The sequence below is a fragment of the Bubalus bubalis genome, chromosome 5 (assembly GCF_019923935.1).
Source record: "Bubalus bubalis isolate 160015118507 breed Murrah chromosome 5, NDDB_SH_1, whole genome shotgun sequence".
Classification (NCBI taxonomy): domain Eukaryota; kingdom Metazoa; phylum Chordata; class Mammalia; order Artiodactyla; family Bovidae; genus Bubalus; species Bubalus bubalis.
The window spans coordinates 120,114,615-120,130,458 of record NC_059161.1 but is presented as its reverse complement, the minus strand read 5'-3'; positions in this window follow the sequence as shown (position 1 = coordinate 120,130,458).

Sequence of the window (15,844 nt, the reverse complement as noted above, 5' to 3'; positions counted from 1 at the left end):
CCCAAGGTGGTCTGCTTTGGGGCACTGGGGACTTACTCGGGATGATGAGGGCTATGGATTGACCAGTGGGGATGGGGAACCAGAGTATGTTACCCAACCAAACCTGGAGTGGCCAAAGAGGGTGAGTGCAGACCGAAGGAAGGTTCCCAGAGTTCCTAAGTTAAGTCATCAAGAACGTGTTGAGGGCTCTGCTCTATTTAAGATGGATAACTAACAAAGAGTTACTGTGTGGCACAGGGAACTAGGCTTAATTATATGACAACCTGGATGGTAGGGGTATTTTTGGGACCAGGATACATGGATACATATGGTTGAGTCCCTTTACTGTCCACCTGAAACTCAGAATATTGTTAATCCACTATACTCCAATACAAAATAAAGTTTTTTGATAAAGTATGGATTGTGGGGATGCAGGAGGAGAACCAACATTCTCTGCAGAGAAAACAAGGAGCAGGAGTCAGAAGGAAAGAAACAGGGAGAGAGAACTACAGACACTTTTTCTTTTCTAAAATTTTTATTGAAGTGTGGCTAACCTTCAGTGTTGCATTAAGTTCTACTGCACAGCAATGTGACTCAGTTATACACATACAGAAATATATTTTTTTCCTTATTCTTTTTCAGGCAGTTTATGACTGGATATTTAATATATTTCCTTATGCTCTTCAGTAGGACTTTGTTGTTTTTCATTCCTCTGTATCTTGAAATCCCAGTCCTCCCCTCTCCAACACCCTTCTTCATGGCAACCTCATGTCTTGGCCGTTTTTGGTTGTGGATGAACTCTCATATCCCCTGCTAATGAGAAAATCCCTTGATACTTACCAAAAGAGGGAAATACGACCAAGAGTTGTGCTTGGACTGGATATTTGTGGGAGTCACACGTAAGGGCTCATGCTGACTGGTGTGTGTCTCTGACTCCCCCAGGATTCTAGAGGCCACTGCTATACCACCTTTAAAGAGAACACAGTGGGGGTGTCTAGAGAGACCTGGATCCTTGGTGATGTCTTCCTGAGGCTGTATTTCTCAGTCTTTGATAGAGGAAATGACAGGATTGGCCTGGCACCAGCAGTATAAATGCTTGGAGTTGTTCAGGAATCATTAAGGCCATTCCGAGCAAACAATCACTCACACTTAGGGTGCTCTTGCCCGGGATGCTGGTGAACAGTATTTCGTGGTGCACACCCTATGCTCATTAAATAATCAAGGGTTTCACTCATAAGGGTGCTGAAACAAATAGGTGCCTCTTTTTGTGTCTGGGAGGTGTACAGTGATCGGGAAGGATCTAGAACCAAGTCTAAATCACAGTTGAGAGGAGCCCACCTCCAACTGGCTTCAAAGAAAGGGGACTCACTGAAATGATTCTGGGAATCCAGGACACAAGACTCTGAGCAAATACAAAGATCTCAGTGACTGGACCCAAGAAATCAGAAGTCAACAGTTCTCTATTTCACACCCTCACTGTTTCATTCCCTCTTCTTTGATGGTCTTAGCCTGACAATTTTCTTCCTTAAGGCTTGTACACCTATTGAGGGAGTCCAAGCTACCTACCCTAGGGTTTTATATCCTGAAGGCATCTCCAATAAGGAAAGAAAATATTGAAGACATCAGAGTTCAAGGGTGTTCTCTGAATGACCCACCTCATATCATGTGTACAGTCCTAGATAAGCCATCCTGTCAGGGCCATGGGGTACTATGATTGGCTTTACATGGTCATTGACCCTGACTCAGAAGCACACATGATTGTCAATTTCCTCCAGAACTATATGCTTGAAGTTGGGGAGAGGCAGAGCCAAAGAAAGTGACTGGGAGATAGTCTAGGTCATGGAAGAGTTTGTGGTAACCCACCAACACCACCACCTCCTCATTCAGAGGAATTATAAGGGGTAATGAAATAGACTCTCTTCATCCCATCTCAGATAAACTTATCACTGGGCTTCTCCTCCAAGGGAGTTTGGGTGAGGTACTTCATGCAGAGCTGGTTCCCTTTTGTCCCACACCCAGTCACCAGGTCTCTGAGACATAAGCTTGCTCTGTCCTTTCCAGTCCTACTTGGTAAGTGATGGCTCCAGTGGATCCCTGAGCCATCCCCCTCCTCCAGGGCCCAGAATTCCCCTTCCTTGGCTTCCAATGCTGCTGGGGAGAATGCAGTGCATGTATTGGGAGACCCAGGGTACACAGAGCCTTCAGCCTTTCTGATCTTCGCCATGGGTGGGGCTACAAACTGTTTGCTTGGAGCTGCCATGGTTAGGCACTTTTGCAGTGGAAACAAACATTCTTTCCACCTGGAGGTCCTCAGTAGATGCCTCAGCTGAGACAGCAGGAGTCAGAGGTTGATTTCCTTTCAGGTTGACTGGTGTGATCTTGTTGTATAAGGGACTCTGAAGAATCTTCTCAAGCACCACAGTTCAAAAGCTCAATTGTTTGGCATTCACTGTTTCTTATGGTCCAGATTGCACATCTGTACCTGATTACTGGAAAAACCATAGCTTTGACACTATAGATCTCTGTAGCGAAGTGAGTCTCTGCTTTTTAATACACTGTGCAGATTTTTCATAGCCTTTCTTCCTTCCAAGGAGCAAGTGTGTTTTAATTTTGTGGCTGCAGTCAAGGTCTATAAAATAAATCTGCCACTGTTTCCAATTTTCCCTCATCTATATGCTATGAAGTGGTGGGACTGGATGCCATGAATGTTGAGTGTCTTTTTGTGAACAGTTTTTTGAATGTTGAGTTTAAGCTAGTGTTGCCATCTCCTCTCTTTATCGAGAGGCTCTTTAGTTCTTCTTTGCATTCTGCTATTAGGGTGGTGTCATATTCATATTTCTGGATATTGGTACTTCTCCCAGCAATCTTGAATCCAGCTTGGGATTTATCCAGACCAGCATATTGAATGAAATATCCTACATATAAATTAAATAACCAGAATGACAATGTATACCTTGTCATTCTCCTTTCCCAATTTTAAATCTTTCAGTTGTTCCTTGTCTGATTCTAACTTCCGCTTTTTGACCTACATACAGACTTGTTAGGAGAAAGGTAATGTGATCTGGTACTCCCATTTCCTTAAGAATTTTCCACAGTTTGTTGTGGTCCACACAGTGAAAGGCTTTAGCATAATCAGTGAAGCAGATGGAAACGTTTTTCTGGGATTCCCTTGCTTTCTGTATGATCCAATGGATGTTGGCAATTTGATCTCTGGTTCCTCAAAACAGTGTGTATATCTAGAAGTTGTCAGTTCGTGTACTGTTGAAACTTAACTTGAAAGATATTGAGCATTACCTTGCCAGCAAGTGAGATGAATAAAATTAAAAAAAAAAAAAGCGTATAAATAAAACAAACAAAAAAAAGAGATGAACAAAATGGCATAATAGGTTGACATTCTTTGGAATTGCCTTTCTTTTGGATTGGAATGAAAACTGACCTTTTCCAGCACTGTGGCCACTGATGAGTTGTCCAAATTTGCTGACATATTGAATGCAGCACTTTTACAGCCTCATTCTTTAGGAATTTTAAACAGCTCATCTGGAATTTCATCACCTTCCCTAGCTTTTCCTGTAGTGATGTTTCCTAAAGCCCACTTGACTTTATAAACCAGTGTATCTGCCTTTAGTGAGTGACCACAGCATCATCCCTACCCCAGTCATTATGGCCTTTTTTTGTATAGTTCTTCTGTGCATTCTTGCCACCTCTCCTTAATCTCATTTGCTTCTGTTAGGTCTTTGAATTTTCTGTCCTGTATTGTGCCCATCTTTGCATGAAGTGTTCCTCTGGTATCTCTACTTTTCTTGAAGAGATCTATACTCTTTACAATTTTATTGTTTTCCTCTAATTCTTGCACTATTCACTTATGAAGAGTTTCTTATCTCTCCTTGCAATTCTCTGGAAGTCTGCATTCCATTGAGTATATTTTTCCCTTTCTCCTTTGCCTTTTACTTCTCTTATTTTCTCAGCTATTTTTAAGACCTCTCAGGCAACCACTTTGCCTTCTCACATTTGTTTTTATTGAGGGTGATTTTGATGACCACCTCCCATACAATGTTGCAAAACTCCATCCACAGTTCTTCAGCCTAACAGACCTAATCCCTTGAATCCATTTTTCATCTCCACTATATAATAATAAGGGATTTGATTTTGGTCATAGTTGAATGTTCTAGTGGTTTTCCTTATTTATTCAATTTAAACGTGAATATTGTTTGCTTCTCCCTAAGCATTGCTTCCAGATCACCACCCACCACTCCCAGTGGGTGTGGAGCAAAAACACACAATTTGAAGACTGTTACCCTGGGTTTGTGCCTGGCTTTTCACAAGCTTAGCTGTATGAGCTTGATCAAGTATCTTAATCTCAGTTTTCTCATCTAGAAAATGGGCATCATGATGACAATTCCACCTTCTATATTGCATGTGTGCCTGCAAAGAGCAAGTGACCCTGAATGGGCTTTCTGGGTTCCTGAGTCTGGTACAAATATGAATTATTCTGCAACCTGGGAGAAAGAAGTCTTCTGTTTAGACATTATGACTGCCATCCCCAAGGCTAATTATTGATTCAAGCCAAATTACATCAATCTCTGAACCATGACACTCTCTGACTGAGCTGATGCTTCTGTTTTCTGGGGTCCCAGAAAAGCTAATGATTACTGGCTCAGATTACTCCCTTCCTCAGCCTTACCAGTCAGCCTTTCCTTGTCAACTACTTCTCCCCTTAAAATCATACTGCAAGGAAAGTCATAAAGGCTCTTGGTCTCTTGTCAGTTTCCCACATCTCCAGCATAGCAACAAGTAGCTATTACGGTTATTTGTCATAGCAACAACTATGGCAACTTGTACAGTCCAATCTCAGCCTGTTAAATGAATTTTTCCCCATTTGGCCCCTCATGTTTAAATTACCTATAGTTGCCTTATTAACCTTCCTTTGCTTGCTGGTTAATGCCGAAATATGTGTGGACCTCATCTAGTTGTCTTTCCCAACCCTAATTCCAACCATGCAATTAAGTAACCAAACATTTAGTCATCTAGCTACCCACAGGAATCTACAAATGCAAACCACCCATCATGCATTCCTTGCTTGCCCCAAAACACCATTGAAGTGATCTGCTGAAACAATGTAATACATTGGCATGTACACTCCAGAAGGGACACGTTTTCTCTGGATTTGTTTTTCATCTAGTGCAGAATGTCTATCATAAGCCTGACCCTCCAGCAGCTGGTCACCTAATTTTTGCAGACTTAGCCCACTCCATATCCCTTCCACACCCCACAGTAAAATCTAGAGAACAGACTCAGTCAAAGCTCTCTGTCCTGCAGAAAACAGTTTTTGTTTGTTTGTGTGTTTTATTTTGTTTTTGTTTGTTTTTTTAGAAAACAATATTCGGTAACACGTTCAAGATCTTGTGCTCCTTGCCTTGGATTCAAGGACCTGCACCAGAGGATGGGAAGCCTCCCCTTAGACCTAAATCTTTCACACCTCCCACAAGGGCTACAGGCTTTACTGGACCCCAAAGACTTCTACCGGCTCCCTGATGTCCTCTGTACATCAGTTCAGTTCAGTCTCTCATTCATGTCCAACTCTTTGCTATATCATGGGGTGCAGCATGCAATGTTTCCCTGTCCATCACCAACTCCCAGAGCTTGCTCAAACTCATGTTCATCAGGTTGGTGATGCCACCCAACAATTTAATCTTTTGTCTTCCCCTTTGCCTTCTGCCTTTAATCTTTCCCTGCATCAGGGTCTTTTCTAATGAGTCAGTTCTTCTCATCAGGTGGCCACAATATTGGAGGTTCAGCTTCAGCATTGGTCTTTCCAATGAAGATTCAGGACATATTTCCTTTAGCATGGACAGGTTGGATCTCTTTTCAGTCCAGGGGACTCTCAAGAGTCTTGTCCAACACCACAGTTTAAGAGCATCAATTCTTTTGTACTCAGCATTCTTTATGGTCCTACTCTCACATCCACTCACGATTTCTGGTAAAACCATATCTTTGAATCTACAGACCTTTGCTGGTAACGTAATGTCTCTGCTTTTTAGTATGCTGTCAGGTTTTTCATAGCTTTTCTTCCAAGAAGCTAGTGTGTGTTATTTTTTTTTCACAATTGCAGTAACTATCTATATTAATTTTTAAGCCCAGGAAAATAAAGTCTGTCACTGTTTTCATTGTTTTTCGAGGTATCTGCCATGAAGTGATGGAACTGGATGCTATAATCTTCATTTTTTGATCTGTATATACCACATCAAGACCATCCCAAAGAAAAAGAAATGCAAATAGGAAGAATGCTTGTCTGAGGAGGCCTTACAAATAACTTAGAAAAGAAGAGAAGCAAAAGGCAAAGGATAAAGAAAGACATACCCATCTGAATGCACGGTTCCAAAGAATAGCAAGAAGAGATGAAAAAAAAAAAGCCTTCCTAAGTGATCAGTGCAATGAAATAGAGGAAAACATTAGAAAGGTAAAGACCAGAGATCTCCTCAAGAAAATTAGAGATAGGAAGGGAATTTTTCAGGCAAAGATGGGCACAATAAAAGAGAGGCATGGAATGGACCTAACAGAAGCAGAATATATTAAGAAGAGGGTGAAAGAATACATCGAAGAATTGCACAAAAAAGATGTTGATGACCCAGATAAGCATGATGGTGTGATCACTCACCTAGATCTAGACAATCCTGAAATGCGAAGTCAAATGTGGATTCAGAAGCATCACTAAGGGTAAAGCTAGTGGAGGTGATGACATTGCAGTAGAGCTATATAAGTTCCTAAATTTGATGCTGTTAAAGTGCTGCACTCAATATTACCAGCAAATGTGGAAAACTCAGCAGTGCCCACAGGACTGGAATGGTTGTTTTCCTTGCAATCCCCAAAAAAAGTGATTTCAAAGAATGTTCAACTATCACACAGTTGCCCTCTTCTCACATTCTAACAAAGTAACTTCTCCAAGCAAGTCTTCAACAGTACTAGAACTGTGAAATTCCATATGTTCAAGCTGGATTTAGAATAGGCAAAGGAACCAGAGATCAAATTGTTAACATTTGTTGGATTGTAGAAAAAGCAAGAGACTTCTAGAAATACACCTACTTCTGCTTTATTGACCATGCAAAAGCCTTTGACTGAGTGGATCACAACACACTGTGGAAAACTTACACAGGTGGGAATACCAGACCATCTTACCTGCCTTCTGAAAAATCTGTATGCAGGTCAAGGAGCACCAGTTAGAACTGAACATGGAACAGCAGACTGGTTCCTATTTGGGAAAGGAGTATGTAAAGGCTGTATATTGTCACCTTGCTTATTTAACTTATATGCAGAGTGCATCATGTGAAATGCCCAACTGGATGAAGCACAAGCTGGAATCAAGATTATTGGGAGAAATATCAATAGCCTCAGATGTGTAAAAGACACCACCCTCATGGCAGAAGTTGAAGAGGAACTAAAGAGCCTCTTGATAAAAGTGAAATAGGAGAGTGAAACATTTGGTTTAAACATCACATTCAGAAAATCAATATCATGGCATTTGATCCCATCACTTCATGGCAAATAGATGGAGAAATAATGGAAACAGTGAGAGACTTTATTTCTGGGGGCTCCAAAATCACTACAGATGATGACTGCAGCCATGAAATTAAAAGATGCTTGCTCATTTGAAGAAAAACTATGGCAAACCTATACAAATGTTTTAAAAGTAGAGACATTAATTTGCTGAAAATGTTCAGTATAATCAAAGCTATGATTTTTCCATTTGTCATGTATGGATATGACACTTGCACCATAAAGAATGGTGAGCGATGAAGAATTGATGGTTTTGAACTGTGGTTTTGGAAAAGACTCTTGAGAGTCCCTTGGACTGCAAGGAGATCCACCCAGTTATCCTAAAGGAAATCAAACCTGAATATTCATTGGAAGGACCGATGCTGAAATTGAACCTCCAATACTTTGGCCAACTGATGTGAAGGACTGAATCATTAGAAAAAAACCTGTTACTGGGAAAGATTGAAGGCAGGAGCAGAAGAGTTTGACAGAGGATGAGATGGTTGGCTGGAATCACCAACTAGATGGGCATGAGTGTGCCCAAGCTCCAGGAGTTGGTGAAGGACAGTGAGCCCTGGCGTGCTGCAGTCCATGGGGCTGTAAAGAGTCGGACATGAGTGAGCAAATGAACTGAACTGAAGAGACAACATAGCAAATTCTATTTGTAATTGGCCTGTTTCTCCAGCAAGACTGGGGCTCCCTAAGGCCCCAACACATATCCCCAGTCAAATCTGTCCCCATGCACAAAAGTCAGTGCCTAGCATTCACAAGGCATTCTGTGAATTCTGATTGCAGGGGGACCTCCATTATAGTCGACATAAAGAAGTAAATGACACATTTATCCTCCTGTCTCAAATAACTCCAAAGTAGAAAAGACAAATGAAAGAGCATTGTTTTACACCACACATCTGGCAGAAGAGAATGGATTCCTGAGGCTGGGAGCAAGCAAGGAGACTTCTACAATTACCCCAACTTTAGGAATAGTTTCCAACACATACATGGAAGGTGTACATAGGCAGAGACAGTCTCCCTAAAGAAGATAGATTTATGACTCTATATAGTTAGAGTTCACAGGAGAGAGCTACATACAGGGAACTGTAGGAACAGGTGATACCCTTCCAGGTTTCATCAGAGTTGATACTACTGGTCTGAATTATAGGGAATAATCCTTGAGTCTCAAATTGCACCAAGTCTAATTGTGTCCCACCCACCAGCGTGAAAATTACTCATATTTCAAATATAAATTTATTTTAATTGAGGCTAATTACTTTAAAATATTGTATGATTTTGCCATACATTGACATGAATCTGCAATGGGTGTACACATGTTCCCCATCCTGTACCCCCCTCCCACCTCCCTCCCCATACCATTCCTCTGAGTCATCTTAGTGCACAAGCCCTGAGCATCCTGTATCATGCATCGAACCAGAACTGGAGATTCGTTTCACATATGATAATATACATGTTTCAATGCCATCCTCCCAGATCATCCCACCCTTGCACTCTCCCACAGAGTCCAGAAGACTGTTCTATACATCTGTGTCTCTTTTGCTGTCTCGTACACAGGGTTATGGTTACCATCTTTCTAAATTCCATATATATGTGTTAGTATACTGTATTGGTGTTTTTCTTTCTGGCTTACTTCACTCTGCAGGATAGGATTCAGTTTCATCCAACTCATTAGAACTGATTCAAATGTATTCTTTTTAATGGCTGAGTAATACTCCAATGTGTATATGTACAAAAACTTTCTTATCCATTCATCTGCTGATGGACATCTAGGTTGCTTCCATGTCATGGCTATTATAAACAGTGCTGCGATGAACATTGGGGTACACGTGTCTCTTTCAATTCTGATTTCCTTGGTGTGTATGCCCAGCAGTGGGATTTCTGGGTTGTATGGCAGTTCAATTTCCAGTTTTTCAAGGAATCTCCACACTGTTCTCCAGAGTGGCTGTACTAGTGTACATTCCCACCAACAGTGTAAGAGGGTTCCCTTGTCTCCACACCCTCTCCAGCATTTACTGTTTGTAGACTTTTGGATAGCAGCCATTCTGACTGGAGTGAAATGGTACCTCATTGTGGTTTTGATTTGCATTTCTCTGATAATGAGTGATGTTGAGCATCTTTTCATGTGTTTGTTAGCCATCTGTATGTCTTCTTTGAAGAAATGTCTGTTTAGTTCTTTGGCCCATTTTTTGATTGGGTCGTTTATGTTTCTGGAATTGAGCTGCAGAAGTTGCTTGGGTATTTTTGAGATTAATTCTTTGTCAGTTTCTTCATTTGCTATTTTTTCTCCCAATCTGAAGGCTGTCTTTTCACCTTGCTTATAGTTTCATTTGTTGTGCAGAAGCTTTTAATTTTAATTAGGTCCCATTTGTTTTCTTTTTGCTTTTATTTCCGTTATTCTGGGAGGTGGGTCATAGAGGATCCTGCTGTGATTTATGTCGGAGAGTGTTTTGCCTATGTTCTCCTCTAGGAGTTTTATAGTTTCTGGTCTTATGTTTAGATCTTTAATCCATTTTGAGTTTATTTTTGTGTACAGTGTTAAAAGTGTTCTAGTTTCATTCTTTTACAAGTGGTTGACCAGTTTTCCAAGCAACACTTGTTTAAGAGATGTCTTTTGTCCATTGTGTATTCTTGCCTCCTTTGTCAAAGATAAGGTGTCCATAGGTGTGTGTATTTATCTCTGGGCTTTCTAATTTGTTCCATTGACCTATATTTCTGTCTTTGTGCCAGTACCATACTGTCTTGATGAATGTGGCTTTTCAATATAGCCTGAAGTCAGTCAGGTTGATTCCTCCAGTTCCATTCTTCTTTCTCAAGGTTGCTTTGGCTATTTGAGTTTTTTTTTTGTATTTCCATACAAATTTTGAAATTATTTGTTCTAGCTCTGTGAAAAATACCATTGGTATCTTCATAGGGATTGCATTGAATGTATAAATTGTTTTGGGTAATATACTCATTTTCACTATATTGATATTTCCGATCCATGAACATGGTATATTTCTCCATCTATTAGGGTCTTCTTCGATTTCTTTCACCAGTGTTTTATAGTTTTCTATATATAGGTCTTTTATTTCTTTAGGTAGATATAGTCCTAGGTATTTTATTCTTCTCGTTGCAATGGTGAATGGAATTGTTTCCTTAATATCTCTTTCTATTTTCTCATTATTAGTGTATAGGAATTCAAGGGATTTCTGTGTGTTCATTTTATATCCTACAACTTTACTATATTCATTGATTAGCTCTAGTAATTTTCTGGTGGAGTCTTTAGGGTTTTCTATGTAGAGGATCATGTCATCTGCAAACAGTGAGAGTTTTACTTCTTCTTTTCCAGTCTGGATTTCTTTTATTTCTTTTTTTGTTCTGATTGCTGTGGCCAATGCTTCTAAAACTATGTTGAATAGTAGTGGTGAGAGTGAACACCCTTGTATTTTTCCTGACTTTAGGGGAAATACTTTCAGTTTTTCACCATTGAGGATAATGTTTGCTGTGGGTTTGTCATATATAGCTTTTATTATGTTGAGGTATGTTCCTTCTATTCCTGCATTCTGGAGGGTTTTACCATAAATGGATATTGAATTTTTTCAAAGGCTTTCTCTGCATCTATTGAGATAATCATATGGCTTTTATTTTTCAATTTGTTAATGTGGTGCATTATATTGATTGATTTGTGGATATTGAAGAATCCTTGCATCCCTGGGATAAAGCCCACTTGGTCATGGTGTATGATCTTTTTAATGTGTTGTTGGATTCTGATTGCTAGCATTTTGTTAAGGATTTTTGCATCTATATTCATCAATGATATTGGCTTATAGTTTTCCTTTTTGGCACATCTTTGTCAGGTGTTGGTATTAAAATAATGGTGGACTCATAGAATGAGTTTGGCAGTTTGTCTTCGTCTTCAATTTTCTGGAAGAGTTTGAGCAGGATAGGTGTTAGCTCTTCTCTAAATTTTTGGTAGAATTCAGCTGTGAAGCCGTCTGGACCTGGGCTTTTGTTTGCTGGAAGATTTCTGATTACAGTTTCAATTCAATGCTTGTGATGTCTCTGTTAAGATTTTATGTTTCTTCCTGGTTCAGTTTTGGAAAGTTGTACTTTTCTAAAAATTTGTCCATTTCTTCCATGTTGTCCATTTCATTGGCATATAATTGCTGATACTAGTCTCTTAGGATCCTTTGTATTTCTGTGTTGTCTGTTGTGATCTCTCAATTTTCTTTACTAATTTTGTTGATTTGATTTTTTTCCCTTTGTTTCTTGATGAGTCTTGCTAATGGTTTGTCAATTTCATCTATCCTTTCAAAGAACCAGCTTTTGGCTTTGTTGATTTTTGCCATGGTCTCTTTTGTTTATTTTGCATTTATTTCTGGCCGCATTTTGAAGATTTCTCTCCTTCTACTAACGCTGGGGTTCTTCATTTCTTCCTTTTCTAGTTGCTTTACGTGTAGAGTTAGGTTATTTATTTGACTTTTTTCTTGTTTCTTGAGGTATGCCTGGAGTGCTATGAACCTTCCCCTTAGCTCTGCTTTTACAGTTTCCCACGGGTTTTGGGTTGTTTTGATTTCCATTCGTTTCTATGCATATTTTGACATCTTTTTTGATTCCTTTTGTTATTTTTTGGTTATTCAGCAGCATGTTGTTCAGCCTTCCTATGTTGGAATTTTTAATAGTTTTTCTCCTGTAATTGACATCTAATCTTACTGCATTGTGGTCAGAAATGATGCTTGGAATGATTTCAATTTTTGAATTTACCAAGGCTAGGTTTATCGCCCCAACTGTCATCTATCTTGAAGAGGGTTCCATGTGCACTTGAGAAAAAGGTGAAATTCGTTGTTTTGGGGTGAAATGTCCTATAGATATCAATTAGGTCTCACAGGTCTATTGTATCATTTAAGTTTGTGTTTCTATTTTAATTTTCTGTTTAGTTGATCTAGCCATAGATGTGAGTGGGGTATTAAAGTCTCCCACTATTATTGTATTATTGTTAATTTCCCCTTTCTTACTTGTTAGCATTTGTCTTATATATTTCAGTTCTCCTGTGTTGGGTGCATTTATATTTATAATAGTTATATCTTCTTCTTGGATTGATAGCTTGATCATTATGTAGTGTCCTTATTTGTCTCTTTTCACAGCCTTTATGTTAAAGTCTATTTTATCTGATATGAAGATTGCTACTCCTGCTTTTTTTTGGTTTCTATTTGCATGGAATATGATTTTCCAGCCCTTCACTTTCTGTCTGAATGTGTCCCTTGTTTCGAGGTGGACCTCTTGTAGACAACATATATAGGTGTCTTGTTTTTTATCCATTCAGCCAGTTTGTCTTTTCTTTGGGGTATTCAACCCACTTACATTTAAGGTAATTATTGATAAGTATGATCCCATTGCCATTTACTTTATTGTTTTGGGTTTGAGTTTATACACCCTTTCTGTGTTTCCTGTCTAGAGAATATCCTTTAGCATTTGTTGGAGAGCTGGTTTGGTGGTGGTGAATTCTCTCAGCTTTTGCTTGTCTGTAAAGCTTCTGATTTCTCCTTCATATTTGAATGTGATCCTTGCTGGGTACAGTGATCTGGGCTGTAGGTTTTTTTTTTTTTTTTTCTTTCATCACTTTAAGTATGCCCTGCCATTCCCTCCTGGCCTGAAGAGTTTCTATTCAAATATCAGCTCTTATCCTTATGGGAATCCCCTTGTGTGATATTTGTTGTTTTTCCCTTCCTGCTTTTAATATTTGTTCTTTGTGTTTGATCTTGTTAATTTGATTAATTTGTGTCTTGGGGTGTTTCTCCTAGTGTTTCTCCTTTTTGGGACTCTTTGGGTTTCTTGGGCTTGTGTGATTATTTCCTTCCCCAATTTAGAGAATTTTTCAACTATTATCTCAAGTATTTTCTCTTGGTCTTTCTTTCTGTCTTCTTCATCTGGGACTCCTATGATTCGAATGTTGGGGCATTTAACATTGTCTCAGAGGTCTCTGAGATTGTCCTCATTTCTTTTAATTTGTTTTTCTTTTTTCCTCTCTGTTTCATTGATTTCTACCATTCTATCTTCTACCTCCCTTATCCTATCTTCTGCCTCTGTTATTCTACTCTTGGTTCCATCCAGAGTGTTTTTGATCTCATTTATTGCATTATTCATTATATATTGACTCTTTTTAAATTTCTTCTTGGTCCTTGTTAAACCTTTCTTGCATTTTCTCAATCCTTGTCTCCAGGCTATTTATCTGTAATTCCTTTTTGTTTTCAAGATTTTGAATCATTTTCACTTTCATTATTTGGAGTTCTTTATCAGGTAGATTCCCTATCTCTTCCTCTTTTGTTTGGTTTGGTGGACATTTATCCTGCTCATTTACATGCTGGGTATTTCTCTGCCTCTTCATCTTGTTTATATTGCTGTGTTTGGGGTCGCCTTTCCGTATTCTGGAAGTTTGTGGAGTTCTCTTTATTGTGGAGTTTCCTTGCTGTGGGTGGGGTTTGACGGGTGGCTTGTCAAGTTTTCCTGGTTAGGGAAACTTGTGTTGGTGTTCTGGGGGGTGGAGCTGGATTTCTTCTCTCTGAAGTGCAATGAAGTGTCCAGCAATGAGTTATGAGATGTCAATGGGTTTGAAGTGACTTTGGGCAGGCTGTATATGGAAGTTCAGGGCTATGTTCCTGTGTTGCTGGAGAATTTGCATGGTATGTCTTGCTCTGGAACTTGTTGGACCTTGGGTGGTGCTTGGTTTCAGTGTAAGTATGGAAGCATTTGATGAACTCCTATCGAGTAATGTTCCCTGGAGTCAGGAGTACTTTGGTGTTCTCCAGATTTGGACTTAAGCCTCCTGCTCCTGGTTTTCAGTCTTATACTTACAGTAGCCTCAAGACTTCACCATCTGTACAGCACCAATGATAAAATATCTAGGTTAAAAATGAAAAGTTTCTCCACAGTGAGAGACACCCAGAGAGGTTCACAGAGTTACATGGAGAAGAGAAGAGGGAGGATGGAGATAGAGGTGACCAGGAGAAGAAAAGGGGAATCAAAAGAGGAGAGAGCAAGCTAGCCAGTAATCACTTCACTATGTGCTCTCCACAGTCTGGATCCCTCAGAAATGTTCAGAGTTATACAGAGAAGAGAAGAGAAGAGGGAGGAAGGAGACAGAGGTGTCCAGAGGGCATAAAGGGAGAATCAAAAAGAGAGAGACTGATCCAGCCAGTATTAAGTTCTCTAAGTGTTCTCCACAGTCTGGAACACACAAAGAGATTCACAGAGTTGGATAGATAAGAGAAGGGGGAGGGAGGAGATAGAGATGACCTGTTGGAGAAAAACAAGATCCAAAAAGGGAGAGAGCAATCAGGCCAGTGATCTCACTCACATGTAAAAATGTTTACTGAAGATTGGGTTCTTAAAGGTACAAAACTGATAACAAATACCAAAAATCAAAGATTAAAAACCCAGAGTAGCGTTTGGATACTCAAAAATACAATATTAAAGGAAAAAACAAAGTAACAAAAATTATATATCAGATCAGATCAGTCACTCAGTCGGACCCCATGAATCGCAGCATGCCAGGCCTCCCTGTCCATCACCAACTCCCAGAGTTCACTCAGACTCACGTCCATCGAGTCAGTGATGCCATCCAGCCATCTCATCCTCTGTCGTCCCCTTCTCCTCCTGCCCCCAATCCCTCCCAGCATCAGAGTCTTTTCCAATGAGTCAACTCTTCGCATGAGGTGGCCAAAGTACTGGAGTTTCAGCTTTAGCATCATTCCTTCCAAAGAAATCCCAGGGCTGATCTCCTTCAGAATCGACTAGTTGGATGTCCTTGCAGTCCAAGGGACTCTCAAGAGTCTTCTCCAACACCACAGTTCAAAAGCATCAATTCTTCGGCGCTCAGCCTTCTTCACAGTCCAACTCTCACATCCATACATGACCACAGGAAAAACCATAGCCTTGACTAGATGAACCTTTGTTGGCAAAGTAATGTCTCTGCTTTTGAATATGCTATCTAGGTTGGTCATAACTTTCCTTCCAAGGAGGAAGCGTCTTTTAATTTCATGGCTGCAGTCACCATCTGCAGTGATTTTGGAGCCCAGAAAAATAAAGTCTGACACTGTTTCCACTGTTTCCCCATCTGTTTCCCATGAAGTGATGGGACCGGATGCCATGATCCTCGTTTTCTGAATGTTGAGCTTTAAGCCAACTTTTTCACTCTCCACTTTCACTTTCATCAAGAGGCTTTTTAGTTCCTTTTCACTTTCTGTCATAAGGCAATGGCAAAGAATGCTCAGACTATCGCACAATTGCATGCATCTCACATGCTAGTAAAGTAATGCTCAAAATTCTCCAAGTCAGGCTTTTGAGT